The sequence below is a fragment of the Alosa sapidissima genome, chromosome 23 (assembly GCF_018492685.1).
Source record: "Alosa sapidissima isolate fAloSap1 chromosome 23, fAloSap1.pri, whole genome shotgun sequence".
Classification (NCBI taxonomy): domain Eukaryota; kingdom Metazoa; phylum Chordata; class Actinopteri; order Clupeiformes; family Clupeidae; genus Alosa; species Alosa sapidissima.
This window is the reverse complement of record NC_055979.1, coordinates 3,265,140-3,284,630: the sequence shown is the minus strand read 5'-3', so window position 1 is coordinate 3,284,630 and position 19,491 is coordinate 3,265,140. Positions and strand designations below refer to the sequence as shown.

General features: G+C 42.2%; 1 long non-coding RNA gene across 1 annotated transcript; it reads left to right on the top strand.

Annotated features, from left to right (window-relative positions):
• Positions 1 to 2,975: 2,975 nt before the first annotated feature.
• Positions 2,976 to 17,988, top strand: LOC121699025. The gene is made up of 3 exons (XR_006026934.1): positions 2,976 to 3,026; positions 3,908 to 4,035; positions 17,644 to 17,988. It is a non-coding gene; the product is annotated as an uncharacterized LOC121699025 (long non-coding RNA).
• Positions 17,989 to 19,491: the final 1,503 nt, after the last annotated feature.

The window sequence follows — 19,491 nt, the reverse complement described above, 5'->3', positions numbered from 1 at the left end:
AGTATGATGACAATTACCTCACATTCGGATTCATCTTCCAGGGGTGGGTAGTATTGCGTTACAAGTAGCCTAACGCAGATGAGTAAAAAAGTATTTTTTTGTGGAACGGCAACTTTCCATATTCCTTTTTCAAAACTGTACTTCTACTTTCACTCAAGTACATTTTTGAGCAAGTAATCTACTTTTTACTCTGCTACATTTTCAATTGCCTTTCATTACGAGTACAAGTTTATTATCGGAGGAGAAAATATCTCAAGAGGGAAAGCGCACCCCTCCCTTGGTGCGTGGGAAAAAATTGATTCGTGCCGCTAGAGGCATCTTTACAATGTTTTAAAGATGCCTCTGCAGAGTGCTATTTCTTATGATGGACCTGGGCCAGCTTCCCTGTGATGGACCTGGACCAACTTTCTTATGATGAGTCTGGACCAACATCCCTGCGATTGACCTGGACCAGCTTCACTGTGATGGACCTGGGTCAACTTCCTTATGATGGACCTGGACCAACTTCCCTGTGATTGACCTGGACCAGCTTCACTGTGATGGGCCTAGACCAGCTTCCTTATGATGGACCTGAACCAGCTTCACTGTGATGGACCTGGACAAACTTCCCTATGATGGACCTGGAATAAACAAAGCAGAAAAAATAGCTTATTGTATAAAGGTTTAAACATGGCAAATTTCTCAGAAATGTAGGAAGAAAAAAAATCAGTCTAATGACAACTGACAGATCTGTATTGCCTAATAGCAAGCTATTTTTTTGTATTTTACCTAGCCTAGCAGCTAACATTAGCACTAATTACCATGGCAACAAGATTGCTAAATGAGCTTCAAAGCTATATCAACTATTGGGTCTCTTCTTGGTAATAGGCTAAAGCAGTCACTTTAGACAAACATGGAACCAAGTCAACTAAAACGAAAATAAAAAAAATCTAAGGTGCATATATTCAGATTCCACTCGGAATTACTTTATTTTACAACTATTTTACACACAAATATGCAAGGACCTACCTTTATTGAGATACAAGTTGGTGATCCACTGGTTGTTTCTGGAGGGAAATTTCAAAATGGCAATGGGAGAAGCAGAAGACTCACATTGATGACATCACAAGGCTGTGATTGGTTAAAGAGTTGTTGGTCCAGGACCGTCTTTAGAATGTTGGTCCAGGAACAACTCTTACTTGAACAAATCACGGTCACCGGATGGAGAAACCTCAGAGAGCAAAGGAAACTGACATTTTCTCAACACACCTGTGTGCTTTAGCAATTTCTGCCTACAGCTCAGCAAAAGCCAAAGGGGCTCTCACTATTTCTCTCCCTCCCTGGCTCCCTCCCTCTCTCTCTCTCCCTGCATGAGAAATTTCCCCCATCAGCTCCCAGCCCTCTGAACCCCCCTACTTATCCCCTGCATCTTTCCCAGGGTGGCCTGGATGGAAGTGAGAGCTAAATCTATCTCCTCCCCAACCCACGGCGCCTTAACCTGCTTTTTCAAAAGTGCTTGAGAAAAGAAAAGAAAGAGGAAAAAAATAAATAAAAGAATAAATCGGCAGCACCAAAAGATTTTTTGGCGATCTATTGTGCGTAAATAAAGAATGAGAGGAACGGGGGTGATAAAGGGGGCTCTCACTTATATCAGCCAGCCATGACAAACAGGTCAAAGCAGCAGGTTTGAGTGTAATAGAGAAGGACTGGAGACCGCTGGAGGGATCGGAGACTCTTATTGGAAACATGGCGCGGGTCCAATGTCACCTACACTGTGATAAGAGCACTTTATGAAATAAAGCCGGCGAGAAAAATCGCTCTCTCCCTCTCACTCACTCCCCCGCATTCTGTCTCTCTCTCTCTCTCTCTCTCTCTCAGTTGGGAAGATAAATGTGGTCAGGTGGAAGTGGGGTGTTATAAAGCATGGAAATATCTTTAGAATCAAATCAAATCACGTCTTCAAAAATCACGTGTCTTGAAAAAATAGCTGTGAAGAAAACTTGTTTGGAATATGGAGAGTGACCTTGATGTGTTTTCCAGAGAAATTCGAACCTAGCGATGACTATAGGTCTCCATCGATCCTCAGTATTTTATCAGTTGGAGTAGCCACCTTCACATCTCCATCCAGCACACCTCCTTCACACCTCCAATCAGCACTCCTCTCTACCTCCCTCACTCTCTAACTCTGGACTATTCTGCTCCTCTCACTTCTCATCCTCCTTTTTTCCACTCTTCTCTCCCTTTTATCCTCTCCTCTCCTCCACAACTTCCCCTTCTCCTGACTCCCTAACGTCTCCATTACCTTTGCTCTCCTCTCCTCCCCCTTCCTCACTAGTCCCCCCCCCCATAAGCTCAGCTGTGCACCAGGCCTGGCATGTTCCTCTATAGCAGTCAATGTGTCAGACACTGTGAGGGCTGGGAGGCAACAGTGACCATTATCACAGCACTGCTATTCTTTATTTTGCCATCCTTTGGGCCCTGAGGTCTTGTATGTCTCTATGTGTGTGTGTGTGTGTGTTTGTGTGTGTGTGTTTGTGTGTGTGTGTGTGTGTGTGTGTGTGTGTGTGTGTGTATGTGTGAAAGTATTTCAGTACCAATAGGTCTTACGATTTATCCAAGTAGTGAGCTGAACTAATGAGCATGGCATGGCTGGTGTGTGTGTGTGTGTGTGTGTGTGTGTGTGTGTGTGTGTGTATGTTTGTGTAGAGTATGTTTATGTGTGAGATTTTTGCATTCTAAGTATATTTTTGTCTCTGTATACATTGTGTGCTTGTGTTTTTGTGTGTTTGTGCGTTTGCGCTTTAGCTTCAAGAGCTTGTTTATCTCTATGCACATCTTCGACTACACCATTGACTCTCGGGATGCACAGCTCCACATCTACCCCTGCGAGCTGATCCTGTATTATTCCGTCAGAAAACATAAAACCAAAAGCTGGCGGATCCAGCGTGGTGCGGCTCAGCGTGTGCAGCCTGCATTGTATTGATCCACTGCTGCTGAGCGCGGCTGGATTAGGGAGGAGACGGACGCCGGAGTTGGATGGTAAACAGGTATTAAGTTTGTGGCTTTAATTAAATGTACTGCACTCTCCAGCACACACACACACACACACACAGAGAGACTCTCTCACCTGTGCTGCAGGGCCTGTGATTTAGGAGATGGAGAAAGGCCCTAGGTTGCTCCTCTCCTCTGGATTTCATTTCCTGGCTTTCTCAGCTTTCTACTTTTTTGTTAGTAATTTCTCTCTCTCTCTTTCACACTTTCTCTCTCTCTCCCTCTTAAGTGTGCACTTCTCTCCACCTCCTCCTTGTATAATCTACTTTTTTCCAGTTTCATCTATGCGCCAGTCTCTCTCTCTATCTCTCCATCCCCTCCTTCCCACCTTCCCTCCCTCTCCCTCCTCTCCTTGCCTTCTCTCTCTCCTCTCTTCTTCTGACTTCAGGGATTAACATTTCCTCAGTCAGTCGGGTTTTTGTCTTTCCTTTTTTCCTCTTTGTGCAGTTTATCCGTTTCCTAGTTCAACACTTTATTCGCCTCCGAGGGGACTTCCCTCGCACTCCACCTGCATTCTGTTTGGAGAATAATGGCCGTGCTGGGACGCAGGCATCCTTTCATCCTCGCTAATGTGATTCAGCAACACTTTATAAAAGGAGTAATTATCATAATAAGTAAGGCACTCTATAGCCGACTTACATTTGTGAGGCCCCCGCACTTAACTATGATGAATGCCAACCAACATTGCCTGTACTGAGGACTTAATCAGTGGCAGTTTGTTGGCCACCTAGAATAATTACTACCACCAGCATCTGAAAGAACGTGTGAGGAATGCCTTTCTGGGACATTTTGCGGACTGCAAATGCCTTTATTATGCCACTGTTGTGTTAATCATGCTCGCTTTGTGTGTGTTTGTGTTTGATATTATAACATCAAGGGCCTGACGGAGTTTGATCAGATGGAGAGGGAGCGTGTTCACAAGTGCACAGGTCTCACCTCTTCGGCTAGCCAATCAGGAAAAAGCGCACACAACGACCATTTCATTCCTGAACTGAGATGGAGCAGGTACTCAGTGTTGTGACTATAACCATATGTGTGTGTGGTGTGTGTGTGTGTGTGGTCAGTCCCAATGCCCCAGTGCAGTGACGGGGACACTGCACTGCAGGAAATGCCATCCTTCGGATGAAACGTTAAACCAAGGTGCTGACTTACTGTGGTCATTAAAGATCCCATGGCACTTATTGCAAGTAGGGGATGCCCCAGTGTCCTGGCTAAATTCCCAACCTGGCTCATTCAATCTGGCCCCCATTCCCCAGTGTAATTGGCTCATTCATTCCCTCACTTTCCACATCAAGCTGGTGTGTGGTGGTGTGTTCTGGCACATAATGGCTGCCATGCATCACCCAAGTGGGTGCTACACATTGGTGGCGGCTAGTGAGGTTCCCCCTTCACTGTGAAGCCCTTGGGTGTATTGAAAAACTCTATATAAATGCAATGTGTTGCCATTGTTGTTGTTGTGTGTGTGTGTGTGTGTATGTGTGTGCGTGTGTGTGTGTGTGTGTGAACAAACAGAAATGATGGACTTCTTTGTGTGTGTGTAAAATCGTATGGTTCCTCATAGAGTCCTTTAAAAATTGTTGTTGGGGAGAAGATCTTGGTGTGTGTAATTGATGGTGTTTGTCTCTAGAAACCTTCTGGGGGTCTGAAAAAGAACATTTTAGTGATGTGTTGTGTGTGTGTATGTGTGAGCGTGAGTGTGTGTGTTTGTGTGTGTGTGTGTGTGTGTGTGTGAGGGAGAGAGAATGTGTGTATGTGCAGTGTTGTGTCTGAATGCGTTCATTGAACTCGTTCATATTTTGGGCGAGCGTGAACTGTACTACTGTAACATACTGTATTACGGCCTGATGAACGTTACTGTAAACTTATTTATTCTGGTGTCTGAACGACATGCTCTCTCAGGTGAAAACCCGGCTAAAACACGCCGTAAACAGCCCTTAATATGTAGCAGAAAAAACACCCAATCTGGCAAGACAAGCCACCAGTGTTGCACCGCCACATGCGTCATCAAAACAAAAGCAGCATGTACTGTAGGCGACAAAGTAGCAAGGAGGCGTTGTATGATCATTTAAACAAGTGTTATGGGAAGGTTGGTGAGGATGGGAAAAATCGTACATTTCTGTGCAAACTTTGCTCGCCGGCTTTCAAAAAGAAAATCCGTACTTCAGTCACATCCACAGCAAACCTGAAATGGCACATTGAACTGAAGCACCCGGCTAGCCTTTCAAGGTATGTGCAAGCAAATAAAAAATCAAAAGACATTCAAGACAGATCCTCGACCCAAATCCCATTAACTGCGTACAGTAGCGGCTCCGTTGTCATCTCCCAGCCAGGAAATGCTGTCCCCTCAATGGTTGGATAAGGATTCAAAATTGGATATGAAGATGAAATCCGACGCATAGTTTCTGTGTTAAAAACTGTTATAACTAGATGTACCGCATAGCGGTACAAAATATGACCGCTGCTCAGTCCTGTACATCCGTTTCGCGATAATAAATCACACTTCAATTTGTCTCCATCTTTTACTCCATCCCCCACTCTTGAAACTTTTGTGTGTGCTTGTTTGGCATGCCTGTGTGTGTGTGTGCGGCTGCACAGAAAGTAGCCTACTGGCGCTGAAAAGGTGAATAGATTGTAGAATAGTCAAAGAAGTTGTAGCATTGTTATAAAACCTTTAAAATCTCTAAACAATCACAAGTAGGGCAGTTCATCACAGTTCATCCATTGCAACTGGATTGATGAAAGGTCACTTACACCTGTAGGCTACATTGTATTTGGGAAAAGCAAAAGGTATCAGCATAATGTTATTTATTTATTAATTAATAAACAAAAACATCTCTGTCAGTTCCATGCTGTTTTCAACAGCTATCAAAAACAATGGATGGATTTTTTGTGAATGTTTCTTCTTCTACATAAGATTTTTTTTTTTTTTTTTTTTTGATCAATTGTTTTTTATTTTATTATGATGCACATATTCACAATCAATAACAAATACAGAGGTATAACACTTCCCAACCGCCCTCCCCCCACCCTCCACCCCCACCCAGTGGTGAGCATCTGCAATCTTACATGTCATGAAACATTTAAAGTACATTGGTATACAATTATAAAGACAGAAAATAACATATTTTCCAGTAAAAAAAAAAATATATATATAAAAAAAAAATATTTTAAAGAAAAGAAAGACAAAGAGGGATTTCAAAACAACAGTACACAGCACCTTAGACATGACCATCAGCAATAAAGGTTTTGACTTCCTCAAAAGCATGATTCCACCTCATTAGAGTTTGTGATCTGGCCCCATGTATACGGGCTGTTGAAAGTTCCATAGATATAATATCAAGTAAACTTAGAGCCCATAGACGTCTACACATAACATGTGGGGGGTTCCATCGGCTGACTAACATTTTTTTGGCTGCAGTAAAAGCAGCCAGCAGTAGACTGCTCTGGAAAAGTGTCAATGAGAGGTTGGAATAATCATTTAGAAAAAATAGACTTGGAGTTATAACAATATCAGTCCCAATCAGAGTTGAAATGTCTCCAGTTAGCTGTTGCCAAAAAGGTACCAAAGATGAGCATTCCCAAAAAAAATGTAAAAAAGTTCCTGTCTTTCCATCAGAACACAAAGTACAATTAGGTGAGGTAATTAGACGCATATGAAATCTCTTAAGTGGTGTTAAATATACTCTGTGTGCTAGTTTCCAATGGATCATTTGATGATTAGGATTCTTAAAAGACATAGTGATTGTCTCCCATGTGTGATCAGAAAAGGTATCTTCCAGTTCACATTCTAAATCTTTTGACCAAACTGATATTACTCCAAGAGGTTTGTATAGTTTCTTCATCAGGAAGGAATAAATAGATGACGCAGAAGAAGGGATGCAGTCATTGAAATATATAACATTGTGAATAATATGCACTGGTAGTTTCGTGTTAAAAGGAACACCAAGAGCCTTAAGAGCTGATCTGATGCGCAAGTAGAAGTAGAAAGTAGAAGCCGGTATGTTGTACTTAGATCTTAAATCCTGAAAGGTTCTCAAGCCTTTGTCATCATACAGGTCTCCAAGAGTTGTAATGTTGCATTCTGCCCATTGAGAAGATCTAAATGGGGTACTCCCAGATAGAAACCCATTATTATTAAAAAGTGGAAAGCGATGATGCCATTTTGATATAGATCCTGTTTGTCTTTCTACAACCTTCCAGGTGGATCATAAATGGGCTATGATTGGGCCAAAACGAAGGGTACATTGTCGAATAGAAACATTGCAAAAAACCAAATCTCTTAAATTATAGGGGGTGACCATTGATTCTTCAATGGCTCTCCATGCCACATTTTTATTTGAATCAAACCAGACTGATATAGGGCGCAACACAAATGCTTGGGCATAAACTTTAAAGTCAGGAACAGATAAACCGCCATCCTGCCTAGAGCGTTGCATAGTGGACAGCTTAATCCTTGCACGTTTCCCATTCCAAATATATTTCCTTAGAGTGGAGTTGATATTGTCCCAAAAGTGTGCAGGGGGTGGCAAGGGTATCATTGCACTATAAAAATTAACTCGTGGTAAAACGTTCATTTTGATGACTGAAATTCGTGCATATAATGACTTGGGCAAAGATGACCAGTTTGATAGATCTGTACTGACTTCAGAAAGAATGTTTTTGAAGTTTTTACTTGCAATATCATGCAATGAAGGATATATGTCTATCCCTAAATATTTAAATGATGTTACAATGGGTGCGGCACTAGGAAGAGACACAGAGACAGGGTCAAAGTTTAGTGGTAGAAAACAAGATTTGTTCCAATTTATCTTGTAACCTGAAAGATCACTAAAATGATTAAACAATGACATAATATGAGGTACTGATGAAGCGGGGTCATTTACAAATAAAAGTATATCATCAGCATACAAAGAGATGTGATGAGATGTATTTCTTACATTAATTGGTAAAATTTGCTCTGATTGACGGACAGCCTGAGCTAGAGGTTCTAATGACAAAGCAAATAACAATGGTGAGAGTGGGCAGCCCTGACGCGTACCCCTTCCCAAAGAAAAAGAGTGTGAGCAAAATTGTCCCGTTAACACAGATGCTTTTGGATTACAATATAGTACTTTTACCATGTTAATGAAGTCGCGGCCTAAGCCCATATGCTCTAATACAGACCACAAATAGTTAATTTCCAAACGGTCAAATGCCTTAGTTGCGTCCAATGAGAACACTCCATAAGAATTATCTGATTGATCAGCTGAATAAATGATATGTAAAAGACGGCGGATGTTATCAGATGCAGAACGTGTTTTGATAAAACCAGTCTGATCTTCATGAACCAACTTAGTAATCACCGACTCCAAGCGTTGTGACAATACTTTGGCATACAATTTAATATCTGCTCCAATCAGTGAGATTGGACGATAGTTAGAACAGGAGGTTGGGTCCTGATCTTTTTTCAACAGCAGGGATATAATAGATGTGTTAATGTCCTGTCTGAAAGATCCATGTTTAATTGAATGATTTATCATGTCTAATAATAGAGGGCCAAGCTCTGTCCAGAAGGCTGAATATAATTCAATTGGAATGCCATCCAGTCCTGGCGATTTACCTTTATTCATATATTTCAGTGACTCTTTCAGTTCTTGAAGAGTAATTGGTTGACCTAAGGACTCTGACTCCTCGGTAAATAGAGTAGGTAAATTAAGAGAAGAAAGAAAAGAAGATAGAGTTGCATTGTCACATGTAGATTCAGAAGTATATAAAGTAGAATAGAAAGACTGGAAAGCGTTATTCATTTTTTGCTGATCAGTGGTGAGCTGCACCAGAACATAGCCGTATCGCAGGTATATTTGCAAACTTTTCATTATTACGCAGTTGCAGGGCTAAAAGATGGCTTGGCCTGCTCCCATTAAAGTAATAGTTTTGTCTGGTCCTTTGAATAAGAAACTCTGCTTTAACTTTAAGTAATTGGTTTAACTCAGTTTTTAATATTTTAATTTCAGTAGCCGTTTGGTCAGAGAATGACGCCTGATTTGTTGCCTCTAGTATCTTAAGCTGAGATTCCAGATCAGCTATTCTCTTCATTCTAGATTTTTTAAGATGTGACGCAAAATAAATAGAAAAATTACGGATGAAGCCCTTAACTACATCCCAGAGTATGCGGGGGTCTGCCACTGTTCCTTGATTAATACTAATAAATTCCAGTAGCCCATTTTTAAAAGACTTAGAAAAATTTTCATCACGAAGTAGCGTAGAATTAAATCGCCACCGTGGAGCACGTGGGGGTTGATTGACTAATTTGAGGTTGATGACATTGCTATCATGGTCAGATAGAGACATAGGGCAAATATCTGAGCCATGACAAGATGAGGAAAGAGAACGGGAAATAAATATGAAGTCGATCCTGGAATATGATTTATGCCTTGAAGAATAGAATGTATATGCCTTGGCTGTGGCATTAAGAAAACGCCATGAATCTATCAGAGACAGTGCAGAAATACAGCTTCTGAGTTTATCAGTGCATACTGCTTGTAAATGAGTTTCACTTTCTCCTGACCTGTCCTCATCATGAGCCATGACAGCATTCATATCTGCTCCCATCACAATCTCATAGCCTGCCATATTAAGAAGATAATTTGTGAGCATTGAGAAGAATGCAGGATCATATGTGGAAGGAGCATAAATAGATAGAAAGGCTAACTTCCTGTTTCCCACCAAAGCCTTAACATGAGTTACTCTCCCATCAGTATCATTGTCATGCTCAATGATATGTATACCTAAATTCCTTCGTAGGAGTAGCATAACACCTTTAGTTTTATCAGTGGCACTAGAAGCGGAAATTACTTTGTAGAATTTGTTATTACATCTATGAACATCATCTTTATTGAGATGGGTTTCCTGAATCAAAGCTAAATCTATCTTTCTCCTTTTTAAAAGTTCCAGGCAACATGCACGTTTATGAGATCCATTTAAACCATTCACATTCCAACTCAAAATATTTAGGTTAGTCATAACTGTCAAATACTTGGAATGAAGCAAAAAATAAAAACAATGTACATTTCTTTCATGATGCTCACCACTATCCCAACCCCCTCCCACCCCTGGGTCATAGAACATGACCCTATCCCTCAACCCAACGCAGACTGGGTATAGAACAAGCCCACGTCTGCCCTGTTCCCTTACATAAATCCGTGACATCAGCAATGGTTTGCACGCTATAGGTGCCAACACAAGCCCTTATAGTGAAAATCAAAAAACAGCTAAATAGCTAACTCGTAAGCCTATTATACAGTAGAATTAAATGAGGATTCATAAGAATGTAAACAAAACAAAATTTGCCTGTTCTCCCATTTTACCGGAGAAAGTGGTAAATAAAAGAGGAGGGAAAAAACATTAGACTATTGTCCAAAATATAGCCTAATTGAAAGTATTGGTAAGCATTACCTCCTACAACATCACAATCACAATAACCAATTAGGCTATCGTTTTTACCTATGCCGGGGTGGATAGACGAACAGGAGCCTGCCCGTAACTTACAGTGTCCCATGAAAGGCAGCCCCGCATTATTCCTTGTCACTCTCAGCAATGGGATGGGATTCTTCCAGTGAGTCGCAAAAAGCACTGGCCTCCTCTGGCGTTTGGAAAAATTCCGTTGCCCCTCCTTTCAAAGTCACCTTGAGAATTGCCGGATACTGGAGGAAGGGTTGGCACCCCTTTCTCCTAAGCTCCTTCTTCACTGTGGTGAATGCAGCTCGCTTCTTCGCAGTAGCAGGCGAGTAGTCAGGGAAAATACTGAGGGTCGTCTCATCATCCTCCATCTGTATGGCCCCTTGGTCCCTGGCTGCTCGGAGAATCATGTCTCGATCGGTGTAGCGGAGAAGTTTGAAGATGAATACTCGTGGTCTGTCGGGTTTCTTAATCGGTGTTTTAGAGCTGCCTTTAGGAGGGTTTGAATAAATGCGATGGGCTCTTTCAATTTCAATGTTTTTGTCCTTCAAAGAGGGCAGCCAGACTGGCAGCGCCCGCTTGAGAAAGCCCACCGGATCGTCTTTTTCCAAGCCTTCGGGTAGACCAATTAAACGAAGATTGTTGCGTCGGCTACGGTCCTGCAGCTCAACAAGTTGTTGCTCAACAGTATCAAGACGTTTGTCATGACTTTGCAGAATTTTTTTCTGGTTTCTTTGCTCACCAGACAGCGCATCGATTTTCGAGCACACGGTCTTCATGTGCGTGGATAATTCACTTCTCATCGTAGCCATTTCGGATTTAAGAATACACTCCAGTCTTTCCATAGCATCCTCCATACCAAAGCTAGCACTTGCTGGCTTAGCCCGATTGTCCGCTGTCTTTGTTTTCCTCTTTTGGGAGGTAGAAGACGGAGTTAAAGTCAACTGCCTGCCATTTAGAAACGTTAACGTTAACAGGCGAAATACAAAAGGTGTTTTCTGATATAAGCGAATAAATACTGAAAATAGGGCTTGATGTCAGGATCCCCTTCAACACGCGTGCAGCTCCATCAACGCGTCACGTGATCTCCTTCTACATAAGATTTGTGTCATCTTTAGTTCAAGTGATACTTTATTGTCAATGCACAAATTAAGTAACAGTAGTCTGAAACGAATGTTGTTTTACATCTAACCAGTGGTGCAAATAACTGACATGTCCAAATGGGCCTTGATGAAATGCGTCGCTAGACTGTTCATACACATTTTAACGGGCCAAAGTTGAAGAGCTGTTGTCCGTTATTGTTCGTGCAAATATAGGCTGATTCATGTTCCCTTGCATTGTGTAACTGAGGTTCATGGCTAGTCTGGCTTTCACCAGACCAAGCTCAATCTTTTAAGAAATCAAAAAATAAATAGCGGGCAGATCAGGCTGGGTTCACCCAGCCTAGTCCATAGGCGCCCGATATTGTTTAATTTTCCGATTGAGATATCCACGCTCTGGCTATTCTAAATGCAGAAATGCATCAGGGAGTTATGACAAAACTGTGACTAACAAACTAGATCCTAATAGAAAGCTGTTAGCTTCCCTAAGCTACAGGTAGGATTATAAGGTAGGCCTATTTACAACATAAATTGTCAATAGGCTATGCTGGCGACACAAATAAAATCTCCTTTGGAAACCAATGGCTTACGCCTTACAGTATCAAGCGGACTTAAACTGCCATATCGTGGCGAAAAGTTGTAATAAAATTCACGCAGCTCCATGAGTCAAGGAAAGCGCGAATGAAGCGCTGAATTCCCATGAGAATGAGCATGGCCCTGTTATCAATGAATTTGTGTCATGGTGTGAAGATGGTGGGAAGATTTCAGACGCCTTCCCCCTGCTCCAAAGCACAGTGTCATCAATGATCAAGATGTTGAAATTGTATCATCTTACAAGTACCTAGGCACCTTGATTGATGACCGGCTTAAATTCGACCTGAACACCACCTCGGTGTGCAAGAGAGGGCAACAAAGACTCTCTGCACTTAGGAAACTGGCTAAGTTTCAGGTGGACAAAACATTGATGGCATTGTTTTACAAAGCTTTTATTGAGTCAATCCTCACATTCTCCATTATCTGCTGGTATGGAAATGTCACCATCAGAGACAAAAATGCACTTTCCAAGATTGTAAATATGGCCAGTAAGATAGTAGGAGTGAAGTTTGTTAGTCTCACCGAATATTTTAATAAGCAGGTGTTCAACAAAGCGATACAAATATATCAGGACACAGGCCATCCCCTGTATTCTGAGAACGTGCTGCTGCCATCTGGCTTGCGTTTTAAAACTCCTATTGCTTTTAAACAGAGCAAGTACTGAATGCACACAACAGGAAAATATAGATTTGTCCATTTAGTTTAGTTTATTTAATAAAGTTTTTATCTTGGTTTTACTGACTTTTTAGGCATTGTCAGACCTATTCATCACAACTAAATTATTATTTTGTGCATATCTGTCTGTATTGTAGTGTGTTGTGTCTTGTCGTGTGGTATGTGACCCTGTCTGCAATCAAATTGCCCATTTGGGACAAAGAAATAAATTGAACTTGAACTTGAAGTAGCCACTTCCAAATTACATACAATTCCATATTACAAGATTAACGTACCTGCAGTAAAAACCAAGAATGTCCGATAAACATTCTCAGATTTATTTCGGCTTCAAGAAGAAATGGGAATTGCATTTCATGTGAACATCGTCCTATCCTTATTAGACGTTCTCTGCAGTAAACTACAGTCCTTGTAGCAAGCGTCCATTGTTTTTCCAACCCACTTTTAACTTCCAACAAAATTACGTCTCAATGCAACAATGCGCCATCTAGTGGACAAACGACTATGTATCGCCAATACTGGAAATGCAGCCATGATGATGATGATGAATATTTGGCTTTCTTTTAATCCTACTGAATTTGTAATTATGTATCGGCCGTTCTAATACCGATAGTATGTGCGTGCCTGTGTGTGTGTGCATGTGTATATGTGTGCACCGCTATCTACAGGCCAATGAGTGTACAGTCACTAAATGTCAAAGTCAAAGTCTGCTTTATTGTCAATTTCTTCACATGTCAAGACATACAAAGAGATCGAAATTGCGTTTCCTACTATCCCACGGTGGAGACAAGACATATTTTATCAATTTGGTCCACAGACAAACATAACATTCAAGTAAACAATATAAAAAGTAAAAATAAGAAGGCACATACAATGAAGAAATAAGAGCAGCAAAATTTGGTAGAAATTGTGCAATTGTGCATACAGTAGACAGTCAATATAATAGGATGTTATGTAGCTGAGGGTGGAGGGGGAGAGAGTTCAGGATCCTAACAGCCTGGTGTATGAAGCTGTTGGTGAGTCTGGTGGTGCGGGAGCGCAGGCTTCTGTACCTCTTCCCAGAGGGCAGTAGATCAAACAAATTGTGAGCGGGGTGACTTGCATCACTCACAATTTGGTCGCCTTGCGGGTGAGGTGGGAGGTGTAAATGTCCTTCAGGGAGGGGAGAGAAGCACCAATAATCCTTCCAGCTGTGTTCACTATGCGCTGCAGGGCTTTCCTGTTGTATTCAGTGCAGCTTCCGCCCCACACAGCGATACAGCTGGAGAGGATGCTCTCAATGGTGCCTCGGTAGAATGTGGTCATGATGGCTGGTGGAGCACTTGCTCGCCTGAGTTTCCGCAGGAAGTACAGGCGGCGCTGAGCTTTCTTCGCCAGTGATGCAGTGTTGGTGGTCCAGGAGAGGTCTTCACTGATGTGCACCCCCAGGAATTTGGTGCTGCTTACTCTCTCCACCACAGCACCGTCAATGGTCAGTGGCAGGTGTTGGGTGTGACCTCTACGGAAGTCAACAACAATCTCCTTGGTCTTGATGACGTTCAGCACATAACCTACATTTTTTTAGACCCCCCCATGGATGAAATTCTACTAAACTTGGCATACCCCCAGAGAATGCCAGGTCAATCATACACATAACATTTGGTGCAGTTCTGAACATCTTAGCTGAAGATAGGGGCGATTAAAGCAGAATGATATTGCATTTTCATTTTTTACCGGGGGGGTGCAAATCACAAATGAGTGATTATGGGCCAGGTTGATGTGGGCCCTTGAGACCAACATACCATAAAAGATTCTTCATCCTCAGTGAACGTCTTCATCTTCATCCACGGTTCAGGTAGTTATTTAGGAAAAACTGCTTTTTTTGCGGTTCGGGGGGCCCAGCACGGGGGGCCCAGCACTGGGGTGTACATACCCACCACATTTCATGTGCACCGGTGTTTCGGTGTCCTGGGTATCGTTGACCAAAAATTCAGGAAGTAGATGACGGGAAAAAAAAACAAAAAACTTTTCGCTAGCTTCGCTTTGCTAGCAGCGGTTATAATAATTGCTGTCTGTGGTTCTATATGGACTGTGGAAATAATTTTGAAAAATAATAGCTCGCAGCAACATATTGAAAAAAAGAACTATGAACTAGTTCATTTTTGGAACTGTGAACTTAGTTCAAAATTTTGAATTATGAACTATGAACTGAACTAGTTCATTTTAAAATTTAAAAGCGCAGTTGAATAGAGTTAACCAATTGCGACATTAAAAAGAATCAAACTTTAGCGATCATACATGATAATAAGATGTCAACGAGCAGCGACATACAGAGTATGCCTAGTAGTTCTACTAATCCACTAATAAACATACTTGAACTATTTAATGCACGTAGACTAAAGCTATGACTTAGCAGATTGGGAAGTGTATGTCGTGAAAGTGAAAATACAATATTAGAAAGGCAAACAAAAGTTAAGGTTGCTTCAGACATAGTACAATGAAAAAAACCGATGCTCTGAATACTGATTCGGCTGTCTCTAAAAGTTTCTCTAATTGACGCATTTAACCGCAATTTGGATTACATCTGCTTTTAACAGGCCCAAGTTTTTCACCACAAAACAGATGTGCGCTGTTTTCATAGGATATGGCGGATTACCTAATCAATCACTATTAGCATTTCTCATCCCCTGTGTTTGCGCGATACTCCCACATATACATGACATGGAAAAGCGCAAATAGCCATTATCAGCTCCCACGACAGACAGTCTGCGCTTTTTCCTCAGTGTGGCCTGTTTGTGCATAGCTCGCCTGAAGTGGGCGCAAAAATGTTAGTACATCTGGCCCTGAGTTTTTTCTCTTTAATGTCGATAATGCATAATACATCTTATACATATATATAGACAAAAGAGATGGATCATCATCAGACCTATCAACCTCCAGGGTCATCCACCAAGACGAAACAATTTAGCGGTCATTTTTTGAAAGTATCTCAAGAACATCTGCTTAATTAGCTCCCAAGGCTGCTGTCTTCCTTTCATACCTCCGCACACTGAGAGCAACACCCCCCCCCCCCCCCCCCCACACACACACACACACCACCCTTTATCAGGGTCGTATGAGCTGAGGTCGGCACCTAAATCTCCCTCACTATGCAGTCATATTTGAATTCCCTGCCTGGGTGTGGACTGTGACGAAACATTCTGGCTTTAGGGTATATATTTACATTTAAATGTATATATTTGTGTACACAGCACAGAGCTGCTGATATGCGATAGGGTCATATCCCTGTCCCCCCTTTTCTCTGCTGTAATCTGTTCACTCTGAATGTGTATGCGCATGTGTTTTTGTCTTTTCTGTGTTGCTGAAGTTATTAGGCTCTGTAATATGCTCAGTGCTTTCGGGCAGTATGGGAGTTAACCTTAATCTAAATCTGTGCACTCTGCAAATAAATGGATATTAGTTCTGCTTGTGAGGCTGTGGTATTACTGTGACACATCCTCCAATACATTCCCTATTTATTTCATGGTACAAGCACATTCTATATTTGTTTTTTATAGATATCCGTGGCGGCTTAAGGTGCGGGGCGTTCGGCAAATCAGTGTGCCACGAAAAAACAAAGTTCTTTAATATGGCCTTGCGTTCTTGGCCACTTCATAAATTGCCCGCTTGAAGTCGTACCGGCTTTAAACACCTCGGATCCTTGGCAGTGCCGAGATGTCTCTTGGAGGGATTGCTTCTCTCTGCAGTTCACATAGACTCAGGAGGCATTGTGTGTGCTTTGTTACAGGCCCTCGGTACACAGGACTTTTACAGCATAATAAAACGAAAGCCCTGAACAGACACACACAATGAGATACAGCTGTTTGAGCAAATTAAACAAGGTGAAACAGGTCTTGGTTTGTTTCAAGAGTGTTACAATTGCACAGGCCCTGTCTCTCCCAGGCTTGTAATAATTACTGTAATGTACTGTAATATCCGATACAATATCCGGTATGTCACCATGGTCAACCATGCAGTACTGCTCAATATTGGTAAGAGAATGGTTTGCATCTTGTGTTGTGCCTATATGTGCAGGTGGCCTTGTTTTTATTTTGTGCATCGCTTAAATGTGTATGCATCATTGTTCGTGTCATCATAACCGAGTTCTTTGTGACTGCATAGATGCCTGCAGGAACATTTCTACAGTCTGTGTATGTATGCATGTATAATTGTGTTTGGCTTTGTGATTGGATGTGTGATTGTTAGTATACTTGTGTGTACATACGTATTGCATACAGGTAAGAGTTTATGTTTGTGTGTCTGTCAGGCATGTCTGGGTTTATAACATGTATTTCTGTGATTGTGTTTGTAAAAATGCATGTATGTGTGTGTGTGTGTGTGTGTGTGTGTGTGTGTGTGTGGCACCATTTCAGCAGTGTGTGTTAGCATGCTTGTGCCCGGCCTCGTTAATTAATTTCAGACACCGTGCCAGGCTTGTTAATTTCCCTTGGGCCCCCTGGGGCTAGCAGGTAGATTGTGATGCGTGCACGATTCCGTCATGCCCTCGGACGAATCAGGGCAGCCGGCTCAGCAGGACACAGGCCCACGGGGGTGAAAGGTCGCCAAGCCGCCACCCACCCTGGCTCGGGCCATGGGCACCTCATTTCACATGCGACAAAGCCTCATGAATAATGCAAATATGCATATCGGCACAAGGTCAAAGCTGCAGGCTCTCTCCCTCCCTCCCTCCCTGTTTGTTCTAGTATTGGCCAGCAATGGTGAAATATGTCATTATTGATGCTAATGTTGTTGTTTTTTTGTATTGACAACTTCACAACCGTTTCCCTGACAGTACGGATGGAGATGTATTCAATGATTGCCTGACGGGCCGAGGACGGCAAAGAATGGGACGTGGTGTTGGCGGACTGGACGTTTTGGATGACGACCGGATGTCTTGAAAGGGGCCAGGATACAGACGGCCCACAGCATGCTTATCGACAGGCGGCTGTCATTGCGCTGACAGTGTTTTCCATCAGCATGACTGACTTGTTGACATTTGAGAAGGTTAAGCTACCTTGCCACATTTCCCGGGCCCCGGCGTAGTCATAATCACTGGCTCGGATGAAGCCGTGTGTCAGACGACTTCAAGACTCGAGGCTCCAAAGCATCTCCCCCCCATGTCAGTGGGACACACAAAAATGTCCCGTCACAGATGTTGCACTGGACCCCTCCCCCCAGAGAGACCCATCATCTGCATTCAGCTGTCATATCAACCAAGATGGTGGGTTACAATACCATTCACTGTACACCTCAATGACATATACACAGGGTTACATTAAAAGATATTAGTTTCTATCAGTTTTATTTGTTAGCCTACCGGCAGCAGTGCAGGTAGACAAGGCTAACAACTTTACTTCTATATTATTACTCTTAAACACTTTTTATTCTTTATACTTTTTATTATGAATAATTGATTCACACGTTAATTTTTAAATGTTCATGTGTAATTTCCCAAAGCATTGATCATTTAAATGGCCACTCAAAAGGGCACTTTGGACATTCATAGCACCCATTGCCCCCCTCTGGACGTGCCTGTCAGCTATTGTGTTGGGCAAACGTTGGGTGCTGACACGTTGGGGTCAGCCCTATGTTCCCACAGCCCAATGGTCTCACAGCCCTATGTTCCCACAGCCCAATGGTCTCACAGCCCTATGTTCCCACAGTCCAATGGTCTCACAGCCCTACTGTATGTTCCCACATGTCTAGGTTAGGGTTAGGGTCTGGGAACATAGGCACACTCCCGACACGTTGGCCCAATGTGATTTTGTCCGTTGGGCCAGCCTGGTCACGCCTTTCAGGGAGATTCTATTCTGGAAGACCATAGCTCACTGATGTTTCCATCGGTTGGCAGATTACCTGCCCAATCAGCGACAAGATGGGATGATGCTACAGTTTCACAATCAAAAGAGGCTGTAGTAAACAGTAGTAGCAACGCAGTAACGCCTGCAAACATCAAACATTGCAGACAGAAGAATGTGTACATTTATTTACAGCACATGTAGGCCCACATACATTGTTTCCTGACTGCTAGTGACATTATGTAACATTTGTAACAATACTTGTATTGTTGTATATATATAATGTATTAAGTAACATTATTAATCCCTGATAAATGTGATTGCCTAGGCTGGACCAATGATTTAAGACTTAGTGCAAAGTCTACGCCTGTAGCAATGTGAGTGTTGGAAAGGTTTCCCAATCATGAGTGATCCAGACTCAATAGTGACCAGACCAGACTCTATTCACTTCTGGTGTACACAGAATGCTGTGCAGGTGTAATTGTGCTGTTGCAATGTCTAATTAATCATGATTTAGGTTACATTTGAGTAAATTTGGTGTATGTTAGATGCATGCCACTGACGCTTTGACATTATTAGGTTATTGCTTTCAGACAAGAAGTTGCAAGTCACCTTTCCCATTAGCCTACAGTATGTTACAAGTAAAATTCAGGATGTAATGTCAGATAGATAACGTCTGGGTTACAGACTGTAACCTCGGTTCCAGGGGTGTAGTGGAGGCTAAACACAAGTAAACACAGTTTATCCACCTCTGAAGTTTCAGAAACAGAGTTTATCCACCTCTTGTTAGAGTTTATCCACCTCTCAAAAGAGTTTATTCACCAATTGCAACTTTTAAAGGA